At 32.5% G+C, this 16,784-nt stretch overlaps 1 long non-coding RNA gene across 3 annotated transcripts; it reads left to right on the plus strand.

The window, feature by feature from the left end:
• The first annotated feature begins 7,490 nt into the window (after positions 1-7,490).
• LOC127715320 (uncharacterized) lies at positions 7,491-15,150 on the plus strand. 3 transcript variants are annotated; one of them, XR_007988287.1, is made up of 6 exons: positions 7,491-7,747; positions 8,223-8,283; positions 9,137-9,344; positions 10,415-10,681; positions 11,879-12,052; positions 14,628-15,150. It is a non-coding gene; the product is annotated as an uncharacterized LOC127715320 (long non-coding RNA). The 3 variants fall into 3 exon arrangements; XR_007988288.1 differs by lacking the exon at positions 8,223-8,283 and having other exon boundaries at positions 7,493-7,747; XR_007988286.1 differs by lacking the exon at positions 7,491-7,747 and having other exon boundaries at positions 8,034-8,283.
• The last annotated feature ends 1,634 nt before the right edge of the window (positions 15,151-16,784 follow it).

Raw genomic sequence — 16,784 nt, forward strand, 5'->3', positions numbered from 1 at the left:
ACTTTAGCATCTCAACCTGTGATTATTAATATGTAGTATCGATGAATAAACCCACTATTCTTTTATCTTTATCTATCAAGTGATTTATTTTTCTTATCTTAAAGAATGAAGAGGTTTTTCATTTCTCTTTTAGAAGAATGATTTGAATATCATTCATTTCTCATTGGGAAGAATAAAGCGATTACTTGTTTTTCATTAGGAAGAATTGTGCAGTTGTTTATTTCTTATTTGGAAGAATAAAAGTTTTGTTTATTTCTCATTTGGAAGAATAAAGCTTTTGTTTATTTGTTTCTCATTTGGAAGAATAAAGCTGTTGTTTATTTCTCATTTGGAAGAATGAAGCTATTGTTTATTTATCATTTGGAAGAACAAAGCGTTTGTTTATTTCTCATTTGGAAGAACAAAGCTTTTGTTTATTTCTAATTTGGAAGAATAAATTGGTTAATCATATTTTATTTGTGACAATATAGATTAGTTTTTAATCCCTATGTTTCACTTGTTATGAAAAAATGATGGAACTGTAAACGTTATAAAAATAGATGAATATTTTTTCTCTCTTTTAAATAAGGTAACAATTCCTTTCTGTATACAGCCAAACCTACTTAACGATCACCTCGTTTCAACACTCACCTGCCTCTAACGGTCACTTTCAGACTCTCCAAAACATTTTCTCTTTATAATTTAACTTTTTTCAGCATTAATCTATCTGAACCGGACAGCGGTCATCTAATTTTCACACGTAATCGTCACTTCAACTTTTGATATATAAGTTGACAGGAATTACCTTATATATATAAAAAGGAGAACAAGAATTAACAAAAATACAACAGGTACAAGTTCATACATGTACCGTACAACAAACTAAGGCCGTGTTCACATTGAGCTAAACTTGGTGTGGTGTAAGTGTACTCTACACTTAAACTAAACTCAATTACGTTCCCATTGATAAAAATCAATGTTTACATGTAGTTTAAAACAGGTTTTGACTACACACAGTCGGTAGCCAATGTAGACCTTGTGTGGGTTAAGTGTTCATTTAACAAGATATTGAGAATGTGGATTTTATTGTGAATATTGAAGGAAGTTAGTATTACATATATTGAATACATAGGATACTATGAATAAAGTTATTCTTCTATTTATATGTGAAAAAACTAAAAATATGTTCTTTTAAAAACATGATTAAAGTTAATATTCTTAGTGGACCATTTGATTTTTTTTGTGGGAGGGGGATTTTTTTGCTGATAGAATATTAATTTTACCCCGGTTAATAGTACGTCTAATTTATTTTGCCCGAAATTATTTTCACTTTTTGTACATAACTTTTTCTTGCAAAGTCCTGCATTCTGAAGGACAAAATATTCATTTTCATCATGTTGTGGACAACGTTATTTTGACAGTTAGTACCAGTCCAGATTATTCATTCCCAAAATCACTCCATGTGTGACTGGGGAATAGAAATATGGTCACTTGCATCTTCGACCGATCGGCCGTAAAACCCTTACCAAAGTAATGCTTCCGTTTGGCTGTGCGGGATGTACACGTACTTAGCCACGTCCATCTTCATCTCGGACGGCCTCTACTACAGGAACTACCTATTGTTTTTATTGTGAATTTGTTCTCGCCCTGAACATGCATGAACTATTTGCCACTGGATGTTTAGTAATCAACAATCAATCACTTTCAAAATCGTTTTTTCGCATAAGGTTGCACTGTTTGAGCAAACGTAACCGTTCTCCTAATTAATAGAACGATTTTCTGAAGGTACGATGAGTGACCGACTCTTCATTTTCGTGGAACAAACCATTTTCTTATTACTTAAATACAAAAAAACAACCTATGTTTTTCAATAATATACAGGAACATTTTTAAAACTCCATGTTGAATCCCCGCGCTTTTCATTTTCAACAAACCAAACAATTTTCTCACTTCCCTCCTGGAACAAATATATTTGTACATGTAAATTATGTGTACATGTTGTTTACTGATGTGAACAATTTTCATGTACAGGTAATTAAAACCGATGTACAGATGAGAACAAATTTAATGTGAAACTAGTGTTCACTACATGAAACTAATTGTAAACGGGTTTACAGTACGCGACGTTTGGTGTGAACACGGCCTAACATCTGATTACTAATGGAAATAGTGTTCAACCAATGCTCTTCGACCTCGTATTTTATATCTTTTTTATTCGAGTGTCACTGGTGAGTCTTTTACAGACGAAACGCGCAGCAGACGTACCCAAGTCTAATCCTTGTATTTATGATAATTTTATTGACAAACAACATTTTACAACACATGTTAACGTATATTAAATTCAATATGTTTAATGTAAAGTTGACTCAAACTATATAGCAATAGGAGTACGAACCAAATCTGGTGGTGTCATTGACTCAATATCATCCACATGACTTTTTGTTACAATACAGCCATATACATGTAATAAATATCCTGGTGTCAAGATATGAAAACTATGTTAGTGGGGTAAACAAAAATTGAGACAACAACTTAACAATACAGGAAATAAGAAAAACCCCGATATACTTTGTGAATCTATTGCAAGATTAAAGTCTTCAACATTAGCTTAGTGTTCATCCAATGCGTAAAGCGCATGAAAAGCCAATAACAGTTGAAAATGAATTAAACAAATATTATAAAAGTTTATATCATTCACTGAGCTCTTGAGGTTTGAAAACTCGCACAGGGTGTCAATTTGGCAGCACAGGCAGGGATCAAATGGTACATATTGGTAAAGGAAGTTCTAGTTAAAGAAATTATAATTAAGTAGTTCCTGATGCCGATTTTATGACGTTTTTTACCCTATTTCCGTTGTGGAAACATTGGCTGCAAGCAAATAGCAACAATAAAATATCTATAGATAAACATTTTTATAGTGAATGTAATATAATAAAAGATGTTAAAATCTACTTTATTTGGAATCTTATCTTTGATTGGCAATTACACCACATATCTATTTCTTTATAATGATATAGTGAACTTTTATCAAGTAAAATGTTTTGCAAATCTTTCATTGTGAAAATTTTGTTTAATTTGAATATGCTTGATATAAGAATAAGAAAATGTGGTATAATTGCCAATGAGAAAATCTCCCCCAGAAACCAAATGGCATAGAAGTTAACAGCTATATGTCATTGTATGGACTTCAACAATGAGCAAAACCCACATCGCACGTATAGCAGGTTACGCCAACACTGTCGACGTAGTTCATATTTCATTTATCCGATTGATCTTTCGTGCATATGATCCTTTTTAGTGAAGATCTCAGTATATGTAAAATAATACCGATCGCTTTCATCAACCTTAAGTACGAGCGTAAAAGCTATTTTTGTATTAAAATTGTTTTCAAGAATCAGGCCAACAGTCTTATCCCCCCATTCATATACTATTTAAGGTACTTGTGATATGTTGTAAATTTAGGTGTTGCAAATCTTTTTTAATTGCTATATAAACAAACTAAGGTTCACTTCGAAATAATCAAACCAAATCAATATGTTACATTGAGAAGTTTGTCTATGGTTTGATTCAACTAAGGCGCGCTAATTTCTATTTTGTGTATTTGTATTTGGTTGTTGTGTAATAGACGCACCATACAACTTCTTCTTTTTCACTTCATCTGGCGCAAAGCAATCGGCAATCCTCGGGTGAATCCGTTACTCGTCTTCTATCCGTTAGATGAAAGTTCGGAATCGGCCGAGTTGTGACGAATGGGCTCAAATGCCCAGTGTAACCTATTGCTATCACTTGGCGTCCGTCATCTGTTGTGCATCGCGTTTTACAAAAATCTACTATAAAACAAATGGGCCAAATAAAACTAAACAGTGGCAGGAGCATGTAATTTAATGGTTGCCGTTTGTACCTATATATTTTATTTGTTTTTCATTTATTGTTTTGTACATAAAGTAGACCGCAAGTTTTCCTTTTTGAATTGTTTTACATTTGTCATTTCGGTATCTTTTGTCGCTTGCTATGCGATGTGGGGTTTGCTTATAGTTGAAGGCCGTAATGTGACTTATAGTTATTAACCATTTAAGTCATTTGGTGGATAGTTGTCTCATGGGCAATCATACCACATATCCTTATTGTTATATTGGCTACTATTGGGTATCTAGTATGGAGATGTGTCCGGTGACCCAGCCTGTCAACAAAAAATGGCCACCAAGTCTAAAAAATAGAACAGAAGGGGGGAAATGCTAGTATTGTTTGTCCTCTTGTTAACCATTATAGTTAGATAAAATCTTACAAAGCAGATATCATGCATTCAAAATGATGAGATCTACATAAATGACGATGTTTACCATTCTTTTTGTGTATTTGCCTTTTATCTTGAAAACCATAATAGGAAACTATGGAAAGCAAAAAAACTACAAGTAATTTAAACAAACCGAGATGGTTATTCAATTCCTTAGGAATTATTGATCTTTAAAGACAAATTTTAACAATTTTTTCCTCCGTTTTTGTCTTTTATCTTGAGAACTATCAAAGAAAGAGAGAAACTTTCAATAACAAAATTGATCAGCAAGAAAAGATTTACTAGTAGACAAAAAAAATATACATGTATTATTAGTCGACTCTTTTGATAAGTTATTGCCGTTAAATGAAATTTTAGTACACATTTTTCGAATATTTGGCAAAACTTAGGAAGAGAGAAACTGTAATAACAAAACTGACCGGCAGAAAAGAACAGTTTAGTCAAGAATTATATATATGCTAATCTATAACGTGCGGTCATTGTTGAAGATTCATATAGATTCAGAAAAGCGACATAGGCTCTTTAGAGAAAAAGTTCAAACTGTATTTACTTTGGTATAAAAAGTCATCCAATTGCCTTCTTTCGAGCAACAGTAAAACCCTTGCCAATGTGGAAAGTTCTTTTGGCTGTTCGGGATGAAATTATAAATTTGCAGCCAGAATGGGGATATTAAATCCGATGTCTTGTGTACAAAAAGTGCCACGCTCTCAGCATGTTAAAAACCCTTCCAGCAACTCAATTTTTGAGGGGTCTGTAGGAGGCCTGTTGCAAGGCTTAACTGATGTACCTTTTCACTTTACCATCAGTGGCATTTCCAAATTCATCGCCCATCAGGACCTACATTAATTTTTAGCTCACCTGACCTGAAAGGTCAAGTGAGCTTTTCTCATCACTTTGCGTCCGTCGTCCGTCGTCCTGCGTCCGTCGTCCGTCGTCCGTAAACTTTTACAAAAATCTTCTCCCCTGAACTACTGGGCCAAATGCACCCAAACTTGGCCACAATCATCATTAGGGTATCTAGTTTAAAAAATGTGTCCGATGACCCCGCCAACCAACTAAGATGGCTGCCATGGCTAAAAATAGAACATAGGGGTAAACTGTAGATTTTGGCTTATATCTCTGAAACCAAAGCATTTAGAGTAAATCTGACAGGGTAAAACTAATTATCAGGTCAAGATCTATCTGCCTTGAAATTTTCAGACAAATCTGACAACCTGTTGTTGGGTTGCTGCCCCTGAATTGGTAATTTTAAGGAAATTTTGCCGTTTTTGGTTATTATCTTGAATATTATTATAGATAGAGATAAACTGTAAACAGCAATAATGTTCAGCAAAGTAAGATCTACAAATAAGTCAACTTGACCAAAATGGTCAGTTGACCCCTTAAGGAGTTATTGCCCTTTATAGTCAATTTTTAACCATTTTTCGTAAATTTTTGTAATCTTTTACAAAAATCTTCTTCTCTGAAACTACTGAGACAAATTTAACCATACTTGGCCATAATCATTATTAGGGTATCTAGTTTAAAAAATTTGTCCGATGACACCGCCTTCCAACCATCATGGCCAACTTGGTTAAAAATAGAACATAGGGGTAAAATGCAGTTTTTGGTTTATATCTCTGAAACTAAAGCATTTAGAGCAAATCTGACAGGTAGCAAAAATGTTCTTCAGATTTAGATTTATCTGCCCTGAAATTTTCAGACGAATCCGACAACCCGTTGTTGGGTTGCTGCCCCTGAGTTAGTAATTTTTCAAAAATTTTGCAGTTTTTTGTTATTATCTTAGATATCATTATAATATCTAATATCTAATACTATTAATTATGATTTTAACCTTATTTTATATGATTTCCAAAGCATTAGTAAATACAGGTGAGCGACACAGGCTCTTGAGAGCCTCTAGTTTTATTGTAAAATTGATCTAGTCCTGAACATGTATGAAATATTTGTCACTGGACGTAAAGCAAACAACATTCAATCATTCAACATTTTAATATATACTTTTTACATAAGTTAGGCCGTTAGTTTTCTCGTTTGAATTCAACAGATTTGTTTTACATTGTCATTTCAGGGCCTTTTATAGCTGACTATGCGGTTTGAGCTTTGTTGAATGCCGTACGGTGACATATAGTAGTTGTTAATTTACGTGTCATTTGATCTCTTGTGGAGAGTTCAACCATTGGCAATACTACCACATCTTCTTTTTTATATTAATTTTATTTGTTAATTCATATTCTATATACTGTAAAAACTAACTAAATGGTTATATTGATAGCATGTCAATCCTTATACTTTTCAAAGATGGCATATGAACATCATACTAACAATTAGTGTCGTTACTCAATTTGGACAATATACCGACTATAATATTCATCTTTCAATTTTTTATATTTTTTTTGGGAGGGGGATTGGGAGGTAGAGGGGAAGGGGCATGTTTATTTCTAAATAAATAGGTTCAATTTAAAAGTAAAACAAACAAATTGTGTTTATAGAAGGTAAGTGAATAAAACAGTTGGTGTCTAGTGCACACATTTGGTACTAACCATACTGACTATTAAAAGAATTCCGAGACATTGTATTTTCATATTTTATTCCACTTTGTAAATACTTTTTGTTTTGTTTTATTGTGTCATGATAAATTTGAAATAATTTGGCAAATGAATACCGATGGAAGTTCATTCGGTTATTTTCTTATATGAATAAAACCTAACCCAAAACTGGATGCCTTCAATTCGGATGTAGTTGTCTTCTATAACTGCTTCACTCACTGATTTTTATTTTTTCATTTTCAAACCATACAGCTCCTAACGGTTCTACGTATTTACATAATCGAGCTTTCAAAATTTAGGTTTTAGCGTTTCTGGTGAAGTTAATCCAGAAAAGCTCATCGAAAGAAACAAAACTTAAAAGTGATTTTCCTTTTCTGGTATTTGTTCAGATGCCATGTCTGAAGATTCTCTTCGTTTTTGTTTTTGTTATTTTTATTTCGCCAGAAGTTCAATTTTTTGGTTAAAGTTTAGGTTCCGACATTTTCCGCAAGTCAATCGTCTCTGTACGTTTAAATATATTGTTCATAAAATTCTTTCCAATACTCTCTTTATCAATGACGACTTCACGTGCATCTGAAAAGTCTATGTATAGAGTTATGTAAGCTCATGAAAAGAAGAAATCTAAGATCATATATATTATCGATTCAATAAAATGCTTCTATACTTAGATAAAAGGACGGAAATTCTCAGTGCATGGTAACTTTTTCTACCATATGTAAAGAACTAAAGCCACACAGGGAAATTCGAGTTACCTGCTCTTGTTTATTTAAAACTTTAAATAACCGTTCATTAATCTTAAAAATAATTATCATATATTATTTCCGTTCAAGTAGGAGCTGAACTTTACTTCCTATTATATGAAGACAGAGGATAAAACTTGCTTATAAGAAAGGCGCGATAAAGAAATAGTAAAAGAAAAAGTCAGGTATAGTAATGAAATAGAATAATTTTTTTTTCACAAACTTGTATAAAATTCAGTCCCTTTTAGTCAAGTTTAATTAGTTTCATTTTTGTTTTTCCTTACCATGGTTACGGATCAGTGATGAGAACTTATTTAGATATAAGAGACAAGACAAAATGTGAAACAATTCAAACGAAAAAAAAAACAACGACCCGAGTCAAATTAACATTTTAATAACATTGTAGCTATGCACTAATATTTATTTCTTTTTTTGTGTATAGGTCTTCTGTAAATAGAATCATCTCCATATGGAGTATCAAGTAATTTAAATCAATTATGTACAAATGTCCACAAATTAATAAAGAATTAAAGTCTAACAGGGACATTCGAGTTACATGCCCTTGTTTTTCTAAAGGTAATTATAGAAACTTTGAATATCCGTTAATTATCATGTATTATTTCTCTACAAGGAGGAGCTGAATTTTACTTCCTATTTTAGAAAGACAGAGATCAAAACTTGCTTAGAAAGGCGATAAAGAAATAGTAAAAGAAAAAGTCAGGTAAAGTATTGAAGTAGAATGACTAATTTATTTTCATAAACATGTAGAAAATTCAGTCCCTTTTTGTCAAGTTTAAATAGATTCATTTTGTTTTCTCTTACCACGGTTATGGGTCAGTGATTAGAACTTATTTAGTTATAAAAGGCTCCATATCTACGAACCTTAATCAAGGAACATGGAGAAAGGGTGACAGCAGAAGAACAAAGAAGAAATGAGAAACAAACAACAGTTCATAAAGCAATGAAGAACACGTTATATTGCAGACCATGAGTACCTTACATTCATTTTGACCCTCTATGAATTAAGAAATATTACTAAGAAGCTAAGGATCCAACTGCTTCGGTCAAATCTGTCCTTAGATGACGTTCAATAATTTGTGTATGTCCCTTTAGCTTGTATTATATAGTATACTTGTGATCAATTTACGTAAGCGCAAACAAGCCTATTTTCTCTTACTGTTTGTAATATTGAATATATATAAGACATATAAATATACAGAGAATGAAAATAAATCTGTCCAAGTTAAAACATTAATGATAAGTTTAACTGAAGTACAGAAGGGCGAAAGATACAAGAGGGACATTCAAACTCATGTGTCGAAAATAAACAGATAACGCCATGGCTAAAACAGAAAAAAAACTATTGACAAACAATAGTACACAAAACACAACATAGAAAACTGAAGACTGAAAAACACAAACACCATCAAAAACTGATGGTGACCTCAGGTGCTCCGCAAGGATAAGTAGATCCTGCTCCACATGTGGCACCCGTCGTGTTACTCATGTTATTACAAATTACAATTGGTTATTAGGAACTATCAATCAACGTATACATGGTATTTACATTTCAGCAAACGACGAACGCAATTTTGTAGGAAAATGTCGATATCTGGTGAAATAGCAGGTTATACGCTACTACACATACTTGACGTTTTATATCCACTAATAATTGGTTATCAGGCACTACAGATCGTGGTAGTCGTGTGTTGTGTGACGCAATTGGTCATTGTAAAACAGAATGATGCTCAACAGCCTACAAATTTCTTCGCTCGGCTTAAGGTTTGTTTGAGCTATGTTGTACAACATTAACTTGTACACAACATATATGTATAAAAGTGTTAATTATTTATACCGTCGGGTCGATACCACTGCTGAAAAGTTCACATAAAAGCATCGATCTATGCTTCTAAAAATAAGAAGATTCAATATGATTGCCAATGGGACAACTCACTACGAGAGACTAAATGACACAGAAATTAACAACTATAAGTCACCGTACGGCGTTCAACAATGAACAAAGCCCTCACCGCAAAGTAAAAAAAATAAAAAACAAACAAGAAAACTTACGGCCTAATTTATATACAAAATAATGACAAAAAAACACATATATTACACAGCAACAAATGACAACCATCAAATTCTATGCTCCTGACTAAGGACAGGTACATACAGAATGCGGCTCGTTTAAACTATTGGTTGGAATGCACCAACACTCCTCTTACAAGGGACAGTCGTTTAACATTAAAACATAATACACAAATATCTTCCCTCTATAAGAAATTTGCAGTTGCTGATTTTTTTATTGCTTCTGTGAATTAAATGCACAACTATTGTGGACTAGGACTGATAAAGTGCTTGCTATATGGACGAAAATTGATTGATTGATTGTTGGTGTTTTAACGCCACATTTAAGCGCCAGTTTTTATAGGTTGGGGAAACCGGAGTGTCCGGAGAAAACCACCGACCTTCAATAGGGAAATTGACAACCCTAGTAAATTAAGATTGGAGTCGAGTGCACCCACACGAGCGGGGTTCGAACTCACAACCTCAGTGTTGACTGGCTAGTGATGTCAATAGTAACTACTTGACCACTAGGCCTATGAATCAAGACAGTTTGTTTTTAATTCTACAGCTGATATGCAACAGTCCAAGAGTAAAACAGCTACTGTGAATCCGCTACTTATAGAATAGATATTATATCCTTTAATTTTATTGTAAATGCTACATAAAAAATAATCATATCATATATAACAAGCTCGTTTTTTTATTGTAACTCTGATTAAAAGGAAGCTAAAGATTAAAATCTAACTATGTACGATTTATTACATATTTTCTCCTATCTATTTTAGACAAAAGTATTTTCCACAAAAGAAGACATCATGAAAAGAAATTTTGAAAAATTGAAGGTTCAGCGAAATGTGTTTGGATTGGTAGCATCATTCGTCATAGTTGAAATTTATCTTTTATACCAACTGTACTCTTATTTTGTTATTGGGACTTCAATTTTTCTGATTGGGTATCTAGCTTATATCACAATTTTGAGCATTCGCCTTATGATGTCGAATTCAATCAGAGAATCGAATAAGTCCGATGAGAAACCAGCAATACGAAAAAAGGTAAGACATTTGTTTAAAGTGTGACTCCATCGTTGTCATTATATACATCGTTAACACAGATCGTTCTCAATATGATGGAATTTGATACGACTGTCATACAAGTGAGAGGTTTAGCTAGCTATACAACCAGGTTTAATCCAGCGTTTTCTACATACGAAAATGCCTATACCATTGTTCAGAAATATGACAGTTGTTATTCATTCGTTTGATGTGTTTGACTGAGCTATTTGAATTTTCCCCGGATATCAATATTTTTATGATTTTACTCGAAAAGAGAATACTAGTATACTGTTTAAGGCTTAAAATAAAACATGATTTAGACTGTCGCTGATTTTAAGAATAACTGTATTGTATTTATAAGCTCCGACGGCATCAACTCACTAATTGATGATGTCAGAGCTTAAAATACAATATGGTTATCTCCATTCTAATGAAACTGACAGAAAACAACGTCAAATCATACATTAAAATTCTTGCGCGTACGTTTTTATAGCATCAATTGTGTACAGCCATTTCCTTATGTAGACATTGGTGGAATAAACCTGGCTTTGACGCTAGGTAAACCTCTCACTTATATGACAGTCGCGTAGAATTCCATTATATTGACAACAATGTGTGAGCATGTTTTCAGGTCAAACTAATTTATTGGAATCATGAAACAGCAGTTTTTAAATGTTTTAAATAATGGACTTATTAAAATTTTGACAGATTATCAAGTTTCGTTCGTATGGAAGAGATAAACACTTGTTTTAACATTTACAAACATCTTTTAAAACCTTAACAGGAATAGTACCTCACATTGGTTGATTATCAAAACATTTCAAAAAGGATCTCAACTGATAAATCAAAACTGTCTACTCCTTCGATTTTGAGCTTTAATCCAACATATTTTTGTAAGGTAATAATGTGTTTTGGATTCATAGTAGGTCTTTTGGGAAGGTCTGATCCTGGATCTAGTTTATCGTTTGTCCCAGTCCCGTATCCCACTTATCGTTGTTATAAGTGTTATAATAGCCAGACTTTTCCCTGTTTTCCCGGAAAATTCACGTGTCACGCTTTCAAAAAATCAAGCAGTCCAGCATCACCCTTACATCCCAAATGAGACCACTTCATAATGTCGTTAAGGTTTGCATACATTTTGATTTACGTCCATTAGCAATTGTTCAAACAGTTTGACTCCAAACTCATTTACTTTAGGAAGCAGAACAATTTATGAAAGATTTGCACGGAGCGGGCCAGACATTACGTTTAGCAATTGGAGTTCTAATAGCTAACATAGTGACTTCAGGTGATCTTCTAAACTCAACTTTACAGTCTATTATTATTTCATTTTTCCTGGTTTTGTGGATTTTGGATTTTAATAAGAAATAGGTTTGTATTAATATTTATTTACTGAACGTACTGCAAGGACGAAAAGTTTAAGTTTACGGATTTGTTCAAAAGAAAATGGGTATTGATGTTTAATTCTATATTTTATTTTTAGAACAGTAATATGTTAGTCCACCAAAATCGTAATTTTTTTGTCTCCAAAGAGACAATTCAAGAATTGATCAAAGCGAAATATACATTAAATTTTGCAATTAAAATGATAATTATAAAAAGAAGATGTGGTATGATTGCCAATGAAACAACTCTCGAAAAGAGACCAAATGACACAGAAATTAACGACTATATATATATATATATATATATATATATATAGGCGGTGGAGGACATATTAGCGCATTGATAGGACATTTAAGCGAGAAAACAAATCCAAAAAAAAAACAGACGTTTAAGCGCCAAAGTAAAACCCATTTTAGCGCCTGATTTTTAACCCATTCTAGCGAAAATTAAAGTTGTCTATGCCCATTTTAGCAAAATATTTTTAACCCATTATAATACATGATATGTAATAAAAAAAAAACTTTAATAGACTCAAGACAGCACAATATAAAACATATCATGTCCATTAAAATACAGCACTAAAAGTCTAAAAGATAAAATCAAATGTTAAAAGTCCGTTCTTGTCTGAAATTTATATCTGTAGATAAAATACAGTAAAATACACTAAAAGTCTAAAAGGTTAAATACAAAACTTAAGCTTAAAAATTAAATCAGTATAAATTACTGTTCATGGTTATAGTAAGGTGAGTATTATTTAACCAAGTAGGTTTTCGCTAACATGAGCTATCGAAAATACAGGTGAACTGATTAATCCGGCGCTAAAATGGGCTCTGATGTCGGCGCTAAAATGTCCTCTAGTAATTTAAAATTTTTCGCTGAAATGTCCTGCGTCCATATATAGGTTACCATATGGCCTTCAACAATGGGCAAGCCCTCGCCGCATAGTCAGCTAAAAATAGCCTCAAATGACAAATTAATGTAAAACAGTTCAAACTAGAAAATCCATGGCCTAATTTATGTACCGAATAATGTACAAACAAATATGTTACACAGCAACAAACAACAACCATTGAATTATAGACTCTTGACTTGGGACAGGCACATACAGAATGCGTCGGGGTTAAACTCGTTTGAAGGCTGTAACCCCACCCTTACCTTAGACAGTGATGCAGATCTGAGAATACTTACAGTTTCCGAAACCTAGTTCAAAGCCAATATCAACTAAAAACAAAATCATGCATTTACGACTAAAATATCAAATCAATACACATCCAACATCTAATGGATTTCGCGCAAAGACGTTATAAACAGTCAGAGAAAAATATGACCTTCTGCAATACAAAGATGCAGGTATCGACAGATTGTAGAGCCTTGAATGTGCATATGTATATAAACATAATATTAAATTTGATTTTAATTTACGGATAACAAAATTAATATCAATACCAATGAAAAAAGTATTTTAATATCTAATTAAAGTGTTGAATTTGTAACCTTTTATAATTATTTTATTTAAAGGATCGATAGGTTTACCCGGGTCGTTTTTAATTTTCAGGGCTCGGTAAACAACATCTCCGTAAAAATTACAAAGTGCTATCCTGTTTGAAATAATTAAGTTTTCTTCATGTACAACCAAACCTCAAAACCAAGTCTTTATATCTATGGAAGAATTTAGTTTTGGTGTCTTGATTATTAAACGATAAAAAAACTAATTAAGATAACGGTTAGTGTTGTTGAATTTATCAATTAAATGCAATGTATACTGGTCTGTACTGATTTTGGTCATAAACTTTGATTCATAACAGTTTCAGAACAAGAACAAGTCTGCTATTAAGGAGGCACAATTGGTGCCCATATGAATATCTACAACCTGTCGATACACTTTATTTCCGAAACGTACAATAATATCATCAAGGAGAATATTTTTTAACACTCATATATCCACAACATTCATACATTTATTTCAATAAGAATCAGAAGATCTTTCCTGTCTACAAAAATATGAATTTTTCAAAATACTAAGGAATTTCTCATCCCAGACATAGATTTCCTTAACCGTATTTGGAACAACTTTTTGACGTTTTGGGTCCTCAATGCTCTTCAACTTTGTACTTGTTTGCCTTTGTAACTTTTTGTATCTGAGCGTCACTGATGAGTCTTATGAAGACGAAACGCGCGTCTGGCGTAATAAATAATAATATTATCAGATTATTTCCGTTGTTTACCCCAGTTTTTACAGTGCGATGAAAGAGCGACTTTGTGAACTAGCGACACTGATTCCAATATTTTTTTTAGAGGGAGGACGATAATTTGGTCCTTTTTTTAAAAAGTAACAACCTGTACATGTTAAAAATAAAATCAATAATAACTTGCTTATACATGTTTATTCCTAACACTTATTTACAATGTAACTTCGAATCATTGCATTTAGAAAGTTATTTAAAATTGAAACACCAGTCCAAAAAATGCATTCAACAGCAAAAATTATAACGAATCATATTGTAAAAGTTAATTATGCACCAATTTTAAAAACGCTTTAACAGAAGATTTTATCTTTCAGGGCAAATCAGTGATACATTAATGAGACAGAGGATGTTAGAGTTTGATTTATTTGCTTAGTTATTAATATATTACAAATTAACTTTAAGGATAAAATGTATATGAAATGAGAATTTGAAATTGAAAGTGATGTGCTCTTTATACTGAAACTAAGTTTGTAAATTTAAAATTAGACAATCATACAATATTTGCTAAAAATCACTCGGGACTTCCTGTTTACAACATTTTTATGTCTTCAGATAAAAGTCAGACAAAATATTGTATTGGGTAATGAGACGAAAGTTATAAATAGGACAAAAAACTTCAAAAATAGAAAAAGGCAAAGAGTACTACATCATGTCATAAATAGAAATACCACTAAAATATGTTTGAATACTTATAAAAACATCGTCTTTACTTTCAATTTTATACATTTGATTGCTGATACGTTTCTTTGAAATACTATATTTGTATACTTTCTAGTTGTTTAATTGCGGTGTATTTATTTATATTGAGATTATTAATAAATTGTTTGACTATGTAAATACTGTTTGTTTCATGTATTATAAAGTAATTCTTTTGCAAAATTAAGGTATCATTTTACAATTTTGAAAACATATTAAATGCAGCAGCATCTGAACCGATTGGGGCCTTAGATTAACACTGATGAGGGGATATGGACGATTCTCTATAATTACAAAACTACTTGTAACTACTCTTAGAGATTAGTTCATTGCAAGATGCATAAATGCTAAGTCATTTCTGTATGGCCTTGGAAATTCACAGTACAACACTTATGAGCATTTGACCTGAACACCATGACGGGTGCCACTAGTGGAGCATGATTTGCTTACTATTTCGGAGCACCTAAGAGCTTCAAAGAATATTTTAATGCAGTTCGCATTGCCCAGTATTTAGTTTTCTGTGAATTGTTTTGTGGATGCATTTATCGTTTTGCCGTCTTATGCTTTTCTCAATGTTGTTGTTAGTTTTACTACGACTTATGAGCTTTGAATGTCACCTTTGAATCTTCCGCCTATTTGTTTGACACCAAAAGACGTAGTTACAATTTGAATAATTGACGTACATGTGGGCAAAATCCCTGCAAAGCATGATTCAACCTTTCAGTGTCAATCTATACGATCGTAGGAGAGTTCCCAACGAACTTGATTATCTTGTTTCACTTCCTATAAGCATATACCTATCAACCTCTTTTTTGATAATTTATTAGTAGTAACATTCTACTGAAAAAAAAATATAAAACAACTCCTCATAAATTTCATGCGTCCGAAGCGCTTTTCTTGATTTACGTTCATCAGGAACGCTCAAAGCCGAATATTTGGAGAGCAACAGATGCGTTTGAACCGAAACAGTTGAAAAGCTATATAATCAAAAATGACCTAAAGTAATAGCCAAATCCATCTAAGATCACTTTTGGCTGAGGGAGTTCAAACCTTTGTTTTTTTTTTTATAATTTCTAAATTTACAAATGGACAATTTTTTAAATGTTTGCTATAAATCATGTCAGTACAAAAGCACTGACTAGTGAGCTGATGATACCCTCGGGAACTGATGGTCCATCAGCACCAGTATTGATCCAGTGCTGTAAAAAATGAAAAGTTTTTATAAGTTTCATGCGTCCGAAGCATCAGAAAATTATGAAGTGATAGAAAAATGTTACATTAATAGCAGACTATCGAAATAACTTATCTAAGTAGTTTATGAGTTCGTATGATGCAAAAGTTAATCAAATTTACCAGAGGAGAAGAATATTCTAAGCACATGTTCAATGATTCTTTCCTAAAAGTTTGTTTTTATTGGTTCTTACATTGAATTAGTTTTTGAAAAATTAAGAAATTACTATATATTTCTATATTTGTACAGTTATGAAAATTCATGATCATTCATCCTGTCGATACTGGTTACTTATATTTTGGCATAGCAAAATGCCATGTGTTTCCCAGACGGTTTACGTCGTCCTCACACAAAATCCGCTTGATGTGCGCTGATTGATACTTTAGTTTGGGAGAACATGTTTTATTTATTACTTGTTATTGGCTTTGAACTAGCTTTCAGTAACTGCACGTACTCTGCTTACGTTGCTTTGTGTCTATGGTTTTTATGTAAGTAAGTGTTTGTGCCTCGTAGCGATTGTTTGAGTTACATGTAGATAAATGTT

The sequence above is a fragment of the Mytilus californianus genome, unplaced genomic scaffold, assembly GCF_021869535.1.
Source record: "Mytilus californianus isolate M0D057914Y unplaced genomic scaffold, xbMytCali1.0.p SCAF_9, whole genome shotgun sequence".
Lineage (NCBI taxonomy): Eukaryota > Metazoa > Mollusca > Bivalvia > Mytilida > Mytilidae > Mytilus > Mytilus californianus.